This window comes from Lithobates pipiens, unplaced genomic scaffold (genome assembly GCF_037356315.1).
Source record: "Lithobates pipiens isolate NorthernLeopardFrog02 unplaced genomic scaffold, aLitPip1_a1.2 Scaffold_10, whole genome shotgun sequence".
Lineage (NCBI taxonomy): Eukaryota > Metazoa > Chordata > Amphibia > Anura > Ranidae > Lithobates > Lithobates pipiens.
This window is the reverse complement of record NW_027507686.1, coordinates 44265280-44277338: the sequence shown is the minus strand read 5'-3', so window position 1 is coordinate 44277338 and position 12059 is coordinate 44265280.

The following is a 12059-nucleotide window of genomic DNA, read 5'->3' as shown; positions in this document are numbered from 1 at the left end:
TGTACCATGGTATGATGGTTTGGTTGTTCTTTTTCCTTAGCTTGGTCAAAGGGGTCCCTTGTCACACTACAGCGACTGTTGCATATTTTTAGGTTTCATAGACTATTGAAACTTAATCATGATTTACACCATAAAGTTTTGTTGTAGTACTATGGTGCACAAGCCATTCAATTTTAGAAGTTTCATGTGCCAGGTGGAAAATGTGTTTTTACAGGCAAGAGTGTGTCCTCCCAAGGAAATCACTCTCAGAAGCAATCCATGGACTAACATGTAGCACTGCATAATATACAGAGGCTGATGGTTGGCTAGCTTGTGCCCCCTTCCTACAGGTGAATTTCTGAGCAAGGATTTCATATCATCCATTGGGGATGAGGGCACTTCTTTCACCAAAGAAAAATACCATAGAGAGCCAACTTTGCATCCTTACCCTTGAAACTATAAATACTCCCAGTTTGCTGTAAGTGCTCAAATGGGAGAGCCAGGGACCCAAAACTGGCTAACTATGTTGCCGTCACCTGCCAGTCATTTAGTTAGGGTATCTTCCAATTTAGTCAGCCATGCCATATGGTATTTTAATATCTTTTATAACTGCTGTGCTTATTTATAGATCTGTTACATTGTATATTGTATCTACTACATTCCACCTACATGGATATTAAAGTGGTTGTAAACCCTTACAACCAACTTTGACCTACAGGTAAGCCTAGATTAAGGTTTACCTGTAGGTATAAGAAATATCTCCTAAACCTATACGGTTTAGGAGATATTTACCCGAAGACAGCCACCGCCGTCTACGGCGCATGCGCCGTAGACAGCGGCGCACAGGCGCACTTGGGCAGGCCACAGATCGTGGCGATATGGCGCGAGTGTCAGCTCCCGTGTGCATGCGTGGGAGTGACGTCATCGTGGCTCCGGCGAATCACAGCGCCGAAGCCGCGAGACCCGGAAGTCGCTCCGGGATCAATGGCAGTGGCGAAGAGGAAGACGGAGGACTGCTTTGGGGGCTTTGTTCTCAGGTAAGTTATTCATAATGAGCTAGTATGCTATGCATACTAGCTCATTATGCCTTTGCCTTACAGGGTGTGCTTTTAAAAAAAAAAAAAATGTTTGCCTTTACTTCCTCTTTAATGATATGCTCTGCCAGTCTGCATATCTTGTAAGTTTTTAACCTTTTTGGGGAAATTAAACAGCTTTTAATTCTACACTTAGAGGTGCCTTTTCTTTGTTTTTCTGTTTCCTATTCAGAAATTGCTTCTCTCCATAAGTGCGGCCCTAAGTGGGTAAGATACCCTTTTATAGACTTTCTGGTTCATAAAGTCATCTGTTTTTGCTTGGTCCTGAAGTTCAGAGCGCCCTTACAAACTGTATCTGGAATATTAGCATTGTTTGTTACTCATCAGTTGGTACAGGCCTTTTACCACTTCAATCAAGCCCATTTTACATCCACTGGCGTGTTGGTGAGATTAGGTTCATCAAGGATGGGTCATCACTGGGAGGAACATCCAACAACATCTAGAGATGGCATTACAGTACATTTTAGTGATCTGTCCATATATCCAATAACGTAGAAAAGTAAGATACATTTTCAGAGCTAGATGTACCTCACATGATGCCTAGGCTTCACCATTGCCCAAGTGGGCTGCTTGCTCAGACTGAAACTTTACCAGTGCTCAGGTTGGCTACCTACTTAGACAGAGACTTTACCAGTACCCAGATGGGCTGCTTACTAGGATATAAGTAGTCATTTAGTTAGGGCCCAGATGGGCTGCTTGATAGGACAGAGAAGTCATGCTGCTGGGGATAATCCTTGTTACAGAAAAACTGTTCTCTGGAACCTCTCCAACGCATGATTCCAAACCAGTGCATCCCTTCTGTCACCTTCACCCCATTTATACACTCATGATTGGGCTTGAGAAGTCTGCAGGTTGTTTATGTGCCCTGCCAGACACATCCACCAAACAGTGGTAACCCATATAATATCTCTAGAGTTCTCTGGAAATGCTTTATCTAATCTAATCTCTCCTTGCACAACCATGGACTTAATTTGCAAACAATACATTGTGGCACAGGTACTACTGTCATCCTCAATCAAGCAAAGATAAATGCAAATTGGCTCAACATTACGCACTGTAAGCTTACTGGTGATTTTTATCTTGAGTGGCGTTCTCCTTTAATGTGTACTTTTAGCACTGCTTTCATCTGCACTTCTTCAATTTTTTGCTAGTGTGAGACTTTGAAATGCAATCTCTATTTATTTAATACAGCCACAGGATAACATATGCTCTTTATTATTATAGCAAGATGAAGAGAGAACTGAATTTTCGAAAGCCTATATGTAAAGGTAACCTGTAATGATGGACCATTAAAATGAAACATAAAAAAAAAACAAAGTTTATTAGTCAAAGTAATTTTTATCCATAACAATATAATTGCTGCAAATGCACTATGCATGGAAGTGAATCCCTCTGATGGTATTTTAAGGAATTTAAAACAAAATCTACTTTTGACAATAGTCGAAATGCTCCTATTATGTTTTGCAAGACATCAGCATCGTCATTAAGATTAAGTAGTGTAAGTACAGATAATAAAGGTATAATAACTTCAAAATGTACCACTTTGTAGTGGAGTACCGTGTGATTTCAATGCGAGGGAACACCACTCCATAATACTAAAATACATTTAGCTCAAATTAAAAATGCTTCTGTGATACGGCAAAGAATATGAATATTGTTCATTAAAATGGCCCTGTAGAGGGGGGAAATGCAAAAAAGAAATTGCTATTACAATGAGAATGTTTTATATAAAGCAATATAATTTTTATTTTACAGGTCTATTGTGGCCGGCAGTAAAATAAAAATAAAATATGTTCAATTGTTAAATTATATATACTTATTAAAATTCTCTAGAATGATTCTGTAAGGCCAAATAAACAAAGCAGTAAATTCCACCGTGACAATATTGTAATGGGAGGTTTTATTACACATATGCAGGCATGTTAGGTCGTGTATGCCTTGAATTAAGAATGGAAGTCGACATATAATGGACGGATGGATACTTTATATTGACAAACATACAGGTAATCAAGATTCTGTAAAAACAACAACAACAATAATAATAATAATAATGATAATAATACGGTAATAACTTTCCATCCAATTCAGTCTGCTGTAAGCTCTCATTTGCTATACCCGTCTCAAAAATTCAAATTTATCCTGCTTTGCACACCTCTACATCCCTCCGCTCCTCATCTGACCTTTCCAGCAATCTGTATAGAGGCTTGCAGCAAAGTTTACAGGCATCCCTTGCAACAGAAGTTTCATTTTTGGTGAAATACTCCAATCTTTCCTATTCATATAAAGAGATGCTGGAGAAATAAAATTTCTTCTTTCAGCAATGATCATGTAATTGTAGTAAATTAACTCCACTTATCCCTCGCAGGAAACACAATATTTCAAAACCTACAGAACAGAAGCAGATAAATGTCTGCACTAGACCTCTTGAAATGTATTTAGTTAACCTGAAGGGCTTTGATACAGGCTGAAGACAAATAAAGCAAATAGTCTAATGCTTACAATGTTTAAATACATGCCCTAAAGTAGTAGTCTCAGAATCAATCAAAAAATAATTTAGTACAGTTCTTGCAGTTCTTCAACAATGGACAGATACAGCCCTTATTCAAAAGTGAGGAGAATAAGGCTGCTTTCACACTGGGGCGGTATTCAGGCGTTACAGCGCTAAAAATAGCGCCTGTGTAACGCCTGAAAAAAACCGGCCCCTTTAACTCCAGTGTGAAAGCCGGAGGGCTTTCACACTGGAGCGATGCGCTGGCAGGACGGTGAAAAAAGTCCTGCTAGCCGCATCTTTGCAGCGGTGAAGGAGCGGTGTATTCACCGCTCCTATACCGCTCCTACCCATTGAAATCAATGGGACACCGCGGCAATACCGCCGGCAAAGCGCTGCTGCAGCTGCGCTTTGCGGGCGGGTTTAACCCCTTTTCGGCCGCTAGCGGGGGTTAAAACCACCCCGCTAGCGCCCGCACACCGCCGCTGAAACGACGGTAAAGCGCCGCTAAAAATAGCGGCACTTTAACGCCGACGCCGCTCCCGCTGCAGTGTGAAAGCAGCCTTAAAGAAACAGAAAATAAAAACAGTTGATTGCATTAAAAGTGTAAAATGTAATATAATAATAATAAAATCATAATTGTACTCATATGGCAAACACAAGAGTTATGCCTTGTACACACGGTCGGACATTCCGACCACAAAATCCTTCAGATTTTTTCAGATGGATTTTGGTGTTGCATACACACGGTCGGACAAAGTTGTCGAAAAATCTGTTCGTTCGGAACGTGGTGACGTTCGTTGCGTACGACGGGACTACGTAGAGGCTAGTAGCCAATAGCTTTGGTCTCATAATTTGATCTGAGCATGTGTGGCACTTTGTCCGTTGGAATTCTCTACAAACAATTGGAAAAAGTCAGATCGGATTTTTTTTTCCAAAAATTTTAGATCCTCCTCTCAAATTTTTTCAGTCGGAATGGGCAGGGGTGCTTTAGGAGCAGTGTATACACCGCTCCTACAGTGTTGTAGAGATGCAGCTTGCAGGACTTTTTTTACCATCCTGCAAGCGCACCGCTCCAGTTTGAGAGGGCTTTTACACTGGAGAGACAGGAGAGGTTTTTTACAGGTGATATGTAGGCACTATTTTTTAGCTCTGTAGCACCTGTAAAGTGCCTCAGTGTGAAAGCAGCCTTAAAGTGGTTGTAAAGGCAGAAGTTTTTTTTTACCCTACTGCATTCTTTACAGCAAGGTAAAAAAAATTCTGCATGCAGCTCCCCCGCAGCCCCCCTAAATAATTACATGAGCCTGATCGCAACCCAGCAATGTGCATGAGAGCAGAGGCTCACTGGCTCAGATACAGAAGCAGGAGCCATTGGCTCCTGCATCTGTCAATCACAGCCAGTGACAAGGGAGCAGGGGGAGGGGCCTGGGAGCCAGTACACTCTCAGAGGGAGAAAAGGAGCCAGGAGCACCTGCAGGGAGCTAAGATGAGTAGGCTCAGGACTGTGCACAACCAACGCACAGAGCAGGTAAGTATAGCATGTTTGTTATTTTAATAGAAAAAAAAAATAGCCTTTAACCCCTAGGCACCAACAGTACATGAATATGCGGCCTCTCAGTTGGTTGGCCTTGGCACCAACCAACGGCATATTTGCGTACCAATTAGCTGACACAGCTGTGCCGAGAGCTTCCCTGGGCGCTCAGGCCACAGTCACTAGCGGCTAATGTGAACGATCATGTGATCGTTGTGACAGCCATTCATAAACCACACCCCGCTTCCCGCCATCTGAAACCTCTTAAAGGGCTGGGAGTCACCGGTGCAAATGGGGATAAAAAGGGTTAAATCACTTTATTGAACATTAGCGAGCTTTTCTCCTCAAGTTATGTGAATTCAGAATGTAGTAACAACGTACAAATTGTTTTTTTTTTGCTTAACAAAAAAAACTCATCTAAAACTCGTCTTTAACTTTTGAATAATTGTAATGAGGAAAAAAAGGTTTAGGAAAAATCTAAGCACTCTTTCTGTGAAAATGAATTTTTACCAGTGATAAACTTTATATAAAAAGAGTTAAGAACCTCAAATAGATACTTCACAACATGAGCAGAAGAAGTAATTCATCTTGAGGAGATGCAGAGCAGAACAAAGAATCCTTTTGTTGATTAGGTGCAAAACACAATCTCTTTGGAAAATTATTTAAGCAGAATAATTAAATTCACTATATGTTTGCATCGACAAAGTTGTTCATCAAGGTTAAATAAAACTAACAGTTTGTGGCAGGAAACAACAAGGCATACTAATCAGAAATGAAGAATTTGATAAACCACGTATTCTGTAAATATTAGCTAACGGTTTACCTGATTACCTCTCACATATGTACAGAACAGAACATTTCAATTTATGTATATTGCAATATCATGGAAGTCACATGCCAATGGATTCAGAAGATGTAGTTGTAGCCTAATTTTACTTTCAGCAGCTTACTTTTTCCTTGACACCACTCTGTCCAGAGCTGCCAGTGCTTGAATGATGCCCGGCATTATTTAAAGGGACCCTGTCATTAGAATATTCATTTTAACAAAAAGTCTTTCCAGGAAAACTGCACTACATCTAAGCCCCTGTACACACGGTCGGACATTCTGCCAAACAAATCCGTTGGATTTTGTCCGACAGATTGTGTCCGAAACTGTTGCATACACACGGTCAGACCAAGTTGTCGGAAAATCCGATCGTTCAGAACGTGATGACGTTATTTCGTTACGACGGGCCTACGTTCAGGCTAGTAGCCAATAGCTTTGGTGTAGGAATTTGATCTGAGCATGCTTGGCACTTTGTCCGATCGGAATTCTCTACACATGATCGGACAAGGTCCGATCGGACCAGTTTGTCAGAAAATATTTCCAACAAGTTGGAAAATTGGGTCCGACGGATATTTCCGACGGAATCAGTCCGATGCATACCACACACAGTCGGATTATCCGACAACACGGTCCGATAGATTGTAAAGTGGCAACATATACATTTTTTTTCCATGAGTTGTGACAGGTGGCAATACAGAAGCACAACTAGAAGAGCCTTGCCAACCTTTAACAGGAAATGCCTGAACAAGGATTTTCATACAATCATCAGGTATTATTTTAAAGAGAGCTGTAGATTTGAAATTATTGAAATTAGCCATGCAGGGCAAAGTGAGAGTGTTTCTGCAAAGCTCACAGTCCCCCCCCCCCCGCCCCCCTCAATCCTCTTATACTCACCTTACCAATGCTCACTGTCATTCCTTCTTCCTTCACAGGCATTCCCTGGTATGGAGCATGTGACCTTCTTCCCTGAAGAAATACCTGGGTCCAGCAGCCAATTGCTAGGCCTGAGCACAGGGACATGACCAGAAGGGTGACTTTGCCAAGTTCAATGATACAAGTTATTCCACTGAAAAGCAAGGAGTAGTGAGGGAGCACTGCTAAGGTATTAGGCATATCCTCCAATTGTCCCAGATTTTGCAAGACCCAGAGTTAAAACACAATTCAGCAGATCTGGGTTGTGTCCCTGAGTCAGTGCAGTAACACTTTTTCTTGCATTTAGCTCCTTTTCTGTGTAGAAACTGTGGATGGAGTGATCTCCAACCGACAAATTCTGCATAGCCCTGGCAGAGGAGAGGGGGCATTGTAGTAGGACACAGATTACTACAAGGTTAGTACCCACTGAGCCCCAATGTACCCCTCCAGCCCCCAGTGACCACCAGTGTACCACTGACAACCAAATACCCTGCTGGCCCCCACTGTTCACCAATGTACCCTTTCAGTCCCCATTGACAACCAGTGTAGCCCTTTGGCCCCATTCTGACCACCAATATACCCAATCAGCCCATAATGGCCACCGCCGTACCCCTCTATACCTCACTTACCCCATCATACATAGCATTCCACTTCCCACTGACCAGTGTACCCCCCAGCCCCTAATGATCACCATTGTATCCTCTTGGCCTCCCAATTTTAACCTCCCAGTAACCACTGATGCTGCATTCTCTGCTGTATGGTATGTCAACTTGAAATTACTCCTACATTCTATATGCAATGTTGTGTATCATAGAGTCTTGACGAAAGAGTTTATTTTCTTAACAGTTAATCACAGCTGTTTAATTTGCAACCGTTTTAATAACGTTCTTCTTTAGGCTTGGTTCACACTGCTGCAACCTGAAAATACAGTGCAACTTTGCCAGGCAACTTCCTGGCGCCTTGCTGACGAATTGCTGGTGATTTGAGTACTACTTTAATGTGACTTGATGTGACTTTCTGAATACCTGGGTAATCTTCCTACAATGTCGGATCCAAATTACTTTAATATAGATGAGGATCCAACTTAGAGGCGACTTCCATTAAAGCCTATGGGCACAAGTTAGATAGAAGTCGTGTTGAAGTAGTACAGAAACCTTTTCTAAAGTTGAAGTGACTTCAGTAATGCTAATTAAGATGGCTCTCATTGACTAAAATGGGATTTCACATGTCATGTGACTTGGGGCCTCACAAGTTGGATCCAAAGTCCAAAGGTAGGCTCAGACAAATTGTTAGCTCTCACTATGAAGTTTTATTTATTTTTATCTTAATGATTCTTTAGTTTTATGTGTGTGTGACTGTCACTCACAGCAAAATAATTAAGGGATATAGTATAGGTACCCACACTGCATACTAAAAGGTAAATCTTGGCTTTAGTTACTCATGCCCCTTTAAGCTATGCCCAATATTCAGCGCTGTATAGCCAAGCCCATTTTGGGCACAGCACATTGCATGCACCACATGTCTTCTTCATCTCAAGGTGTTGCTCAAGGTGCTCTTTCACAAGTTCCATGTTTGGTGGCTAAGAGTATAGGGGGGACTGTTATAGGGCTATTGCAAAGATGCTGTCACTTTGAACTGCATAGGCAAGTGACAGTATTTCTTTAAAATGCATGTGAATTTTTTTTAGTGATTAGGCATACATCTACTTTGAATGATGTTTTTATAAGCTGCCCGGAGTTGAGGTTTAAATTTTAGTATTTTTCATTTTGCAATTTCATCAGAGAGCACCATATAATATTTTGAATGATTGGAATTATGATAGTCTTTGATCGATATAAATACAGCCGGTGTCCAGGTCATTGCCCGTGGGTTTTCTAATTTCCTCATGCAAATATTATTAGCTTCTTACCGTGAAAGATCTACACTTCGGCTTTTGTGTTTGTGTGCTTAGTAAAAATTTACAATGCTGTCATTTGAGATTCAGATTGCAAATCATCTAACAATACAATGTAATGTGGCATTAGATGTGTGAGCTGTGTGTTTTTAGATACATCCTGCTGTGCAGAAAAATGAATTCCTGCTTTGTTTATGTAATCCTACAGTCATTTATACACCAAAATTAGTATTACTGTCACATAAAACACAATGCTATTTTTATTTTATTTTTTTCACTTTTTGTCTTTTAAGCGGATTTTCACTAAAAGGTAAGTGAATAGTCTTCCTGGAATGGATAAATGGGAGAAAAATAAAATGGAGAAGTAAACGGGTTGAAATGCTTATCTTTCACTGGATTCACACTAGTGCTGCTAACATAAGCAAGTGTAAGGATTTGGTCACACAAATTCTGCAGGGGGGTCAGCCACGGCAAAGATCATGTGGCCAAATCCGTTAGCGTTTGATCACATTGCACAGGTGTAAGCCTAAAGCAGTATCTTCCCTAGGAAACATATTTTAGCCCTTATATTACTCTGTATTCCTTCCAGAAAGACTGGGTTATGTAGCCACTTGGTAAAATGTTAATATAGGTCAAACCCATACATGCTATGGCATGCTATGTCCTACAGTAAAATCCTCTTATGCTCCTGTTTGAAATGTGTTTTCAGATTGTACAATGAGTTGTGCATATGCAATGTAGGAAAATTCAGCTTCTAGGACCACCCAGATAGGTTCGGGTAATGCAGGAAGACTTCCGTAGACCCCCAGGCCCGGAGATATCAATAATGTGACACAGGAGACAGGTTTGCAATCCTTCACTTTAAAGATATCTGCTTAACCACTTCAATACCAGGCACTTAAACACCTTCCTGCCCAGACCAATTTTGAGCTTTCAGCGCTGTCGCACTTTGAATGACAATTGCGCGGTCATGCTACACGGTACCCAAATGAAATTTTTATCATTTTTTTCCCACAAATAGAGCTTTTGGGTCAGGGAAAACTCTCTTTTTATCGGCTTCTTTTCTATGTTTCTGGTCATAATCTTCCTTACTTAGACATTTGGTGGGCTTTTTCTGTTTCTTATTTTCCCTCTGAAACCAATATGGGGCGTATTTTAACCAGTTCTCCCCTCCCTTTTCCATATAATCCATATCCCATTGAGGATCCCCAGGGTACCAAGGCAAAGTTCTCTTATCTCCTAAACACAATCCTTTAATCATATGAAAATTATCGTTGTTACCATTCTGGGAAAAGGGGTCTACACTGTGTATGGTTTCGGTCCATCCCGCTAAATTTGAAACCCATGGGACTATAAATTCATAATTAGTACCACAAATTCTGGCTACAAAATCTTTACATGTTTCTCCTGGGTTGGGAAGAGGGGGAGGATCTTCTTTACCTTGTTTCTGACCCATATTGACAGTGGGAGCCGACTGTTTTACCACGCAGCCTTCTGATCCACACAACAGATTATCTTATAACTTCTAAGCGACAGAAAGAAAAAGAAAAAGATTTTGGGGTCACCGGAGTCTATTTCCTCATTAACCTCCTCGTATTTCTTCCCAAAAGAAATGTATCTATGTATGTGTATGCAGTACTGCTTATCTTTGTGGATTTCCCAAAAACCCTCCAATAGTAACCTCTGGCGTGATCCTATCCCCTACCAATTTATGGGTCTAAAAAAGCTTTAAATCAGAGCTAGGGCAAGGAATATTTTGTCAATAAAGACAAATAAAACTTACCCTCAGGTGACTTTTTTTTGCTTATTTTTCTTTCCTGGACAGCCCCCAGTTGTAGGGAAATTCAGCTTCTAGGACCACCCAGATAGGTTCAGGTAATGCAGGAAGACTTCCGTAGACCCCCCAGGCCCGGAGATATCAATAATGTGACACAGGAGACAGGCTTGCAATCCTTCACTTTAAAGATATCTGCTTGACCACTTCAATACCAGGCACTTAAACACCTTCCTGCCCAGACCAATTTTGAGCTTTCAGCGCTGTCGCACTTTGAATGACAATTGCGCGGTCATGCTACACGGTACCCAAATGAAATTTTTATCATTTTTTTCCCACAAATAGAGCTTTTGGGTCAGGGAAAACTCTCTTTTTATCGGCTTCTTCTCTATGTTTCTGGTCATAATCTTCCTTACTTAGACATTTGGTGGGCTTTTTCTGTTTCTTATTTTCCCTCTGAAACCAATATGGGGCGTATTTTAACCAGTTCTCCCCTCCCTTTTCCATATAATCCATATCCCATTGAGGATCCCCAGGATACCAAGGGAAAGTTCTCTTATCTCCTAAACACAATCCTTTAATCATATGAAAATTATCGTTGTTACCATTCTGGGAAAAGGGGTCTACACTGTGTATGGTTTCGGTCCATCCCGCTAAATTTGAAACCCATGGGGCTATAAATTCATAATTAGTACCACAAATTCTGGCTACAAAATCTTTACATGTTTCTCCTGGGTTGGGAAGAGGGGGAGGAACTTCTTTACCTTGTTTCTGACCCATATTGACAGTGGGAGCTGACTGTTTTACCACGCAGCCTTCTGATCCACACAACAGATTATCTTATAACTTCTAAGCGACAGAAAGAAAAAGCAAAAGATTTTGGGGTCACCGGAGTCTATTTCCTCATTAACCTCCTCATATTTCTTCCCAAAAGAAATGTATCTATGTATGTGTATGCAGTACTGCTTATCTTTGTGGATTTCCCAAAAACCCTCCAATATTAACCTCTGGCGTGATCCTATCCCCTACCAATTTATGGGTCTAAAAAAGCTTTAAATCAGAGCTGGGGCAAGGAATATTTTGTCAATAAAGACAAATAAAACTTACCCTCAGGTGACTTTTTTTTTTGCTTATTTTTCTTTCCTGGACAGCCCCCAGTTGTAGGGAAATTCAGCTTCTAGGACCACCCAGATAGGTTCAGGTAATGCAGGAAGACTTCCGTAGACCCCCAGGCCCGGAGATATCAATAATGTGACACAGGAGACAGGATTGCAATCCTTCACTTTAAAGATATCTGCTTAACCACTTCAATACCAGGCACTTAAACACCTTCCTGCCCAGACCAATTTTGAGCTTTCAGCGCTGTCGCACTTTGAATGACAATTGCGCGGTCATGCTACACGGTACCCAAATGACATTTTTATCATTTTTTTTCCCACAAATAGAGCTTTCTTTTGGTGGTATTTGATCACCTCTACGGTTTTTATTTTTTGCGCTACAAATAAAAAAAAAAAAAAAAAAAAAAAAAAATATATGTTTTTTTTGTTTCAGTTTCAAAACT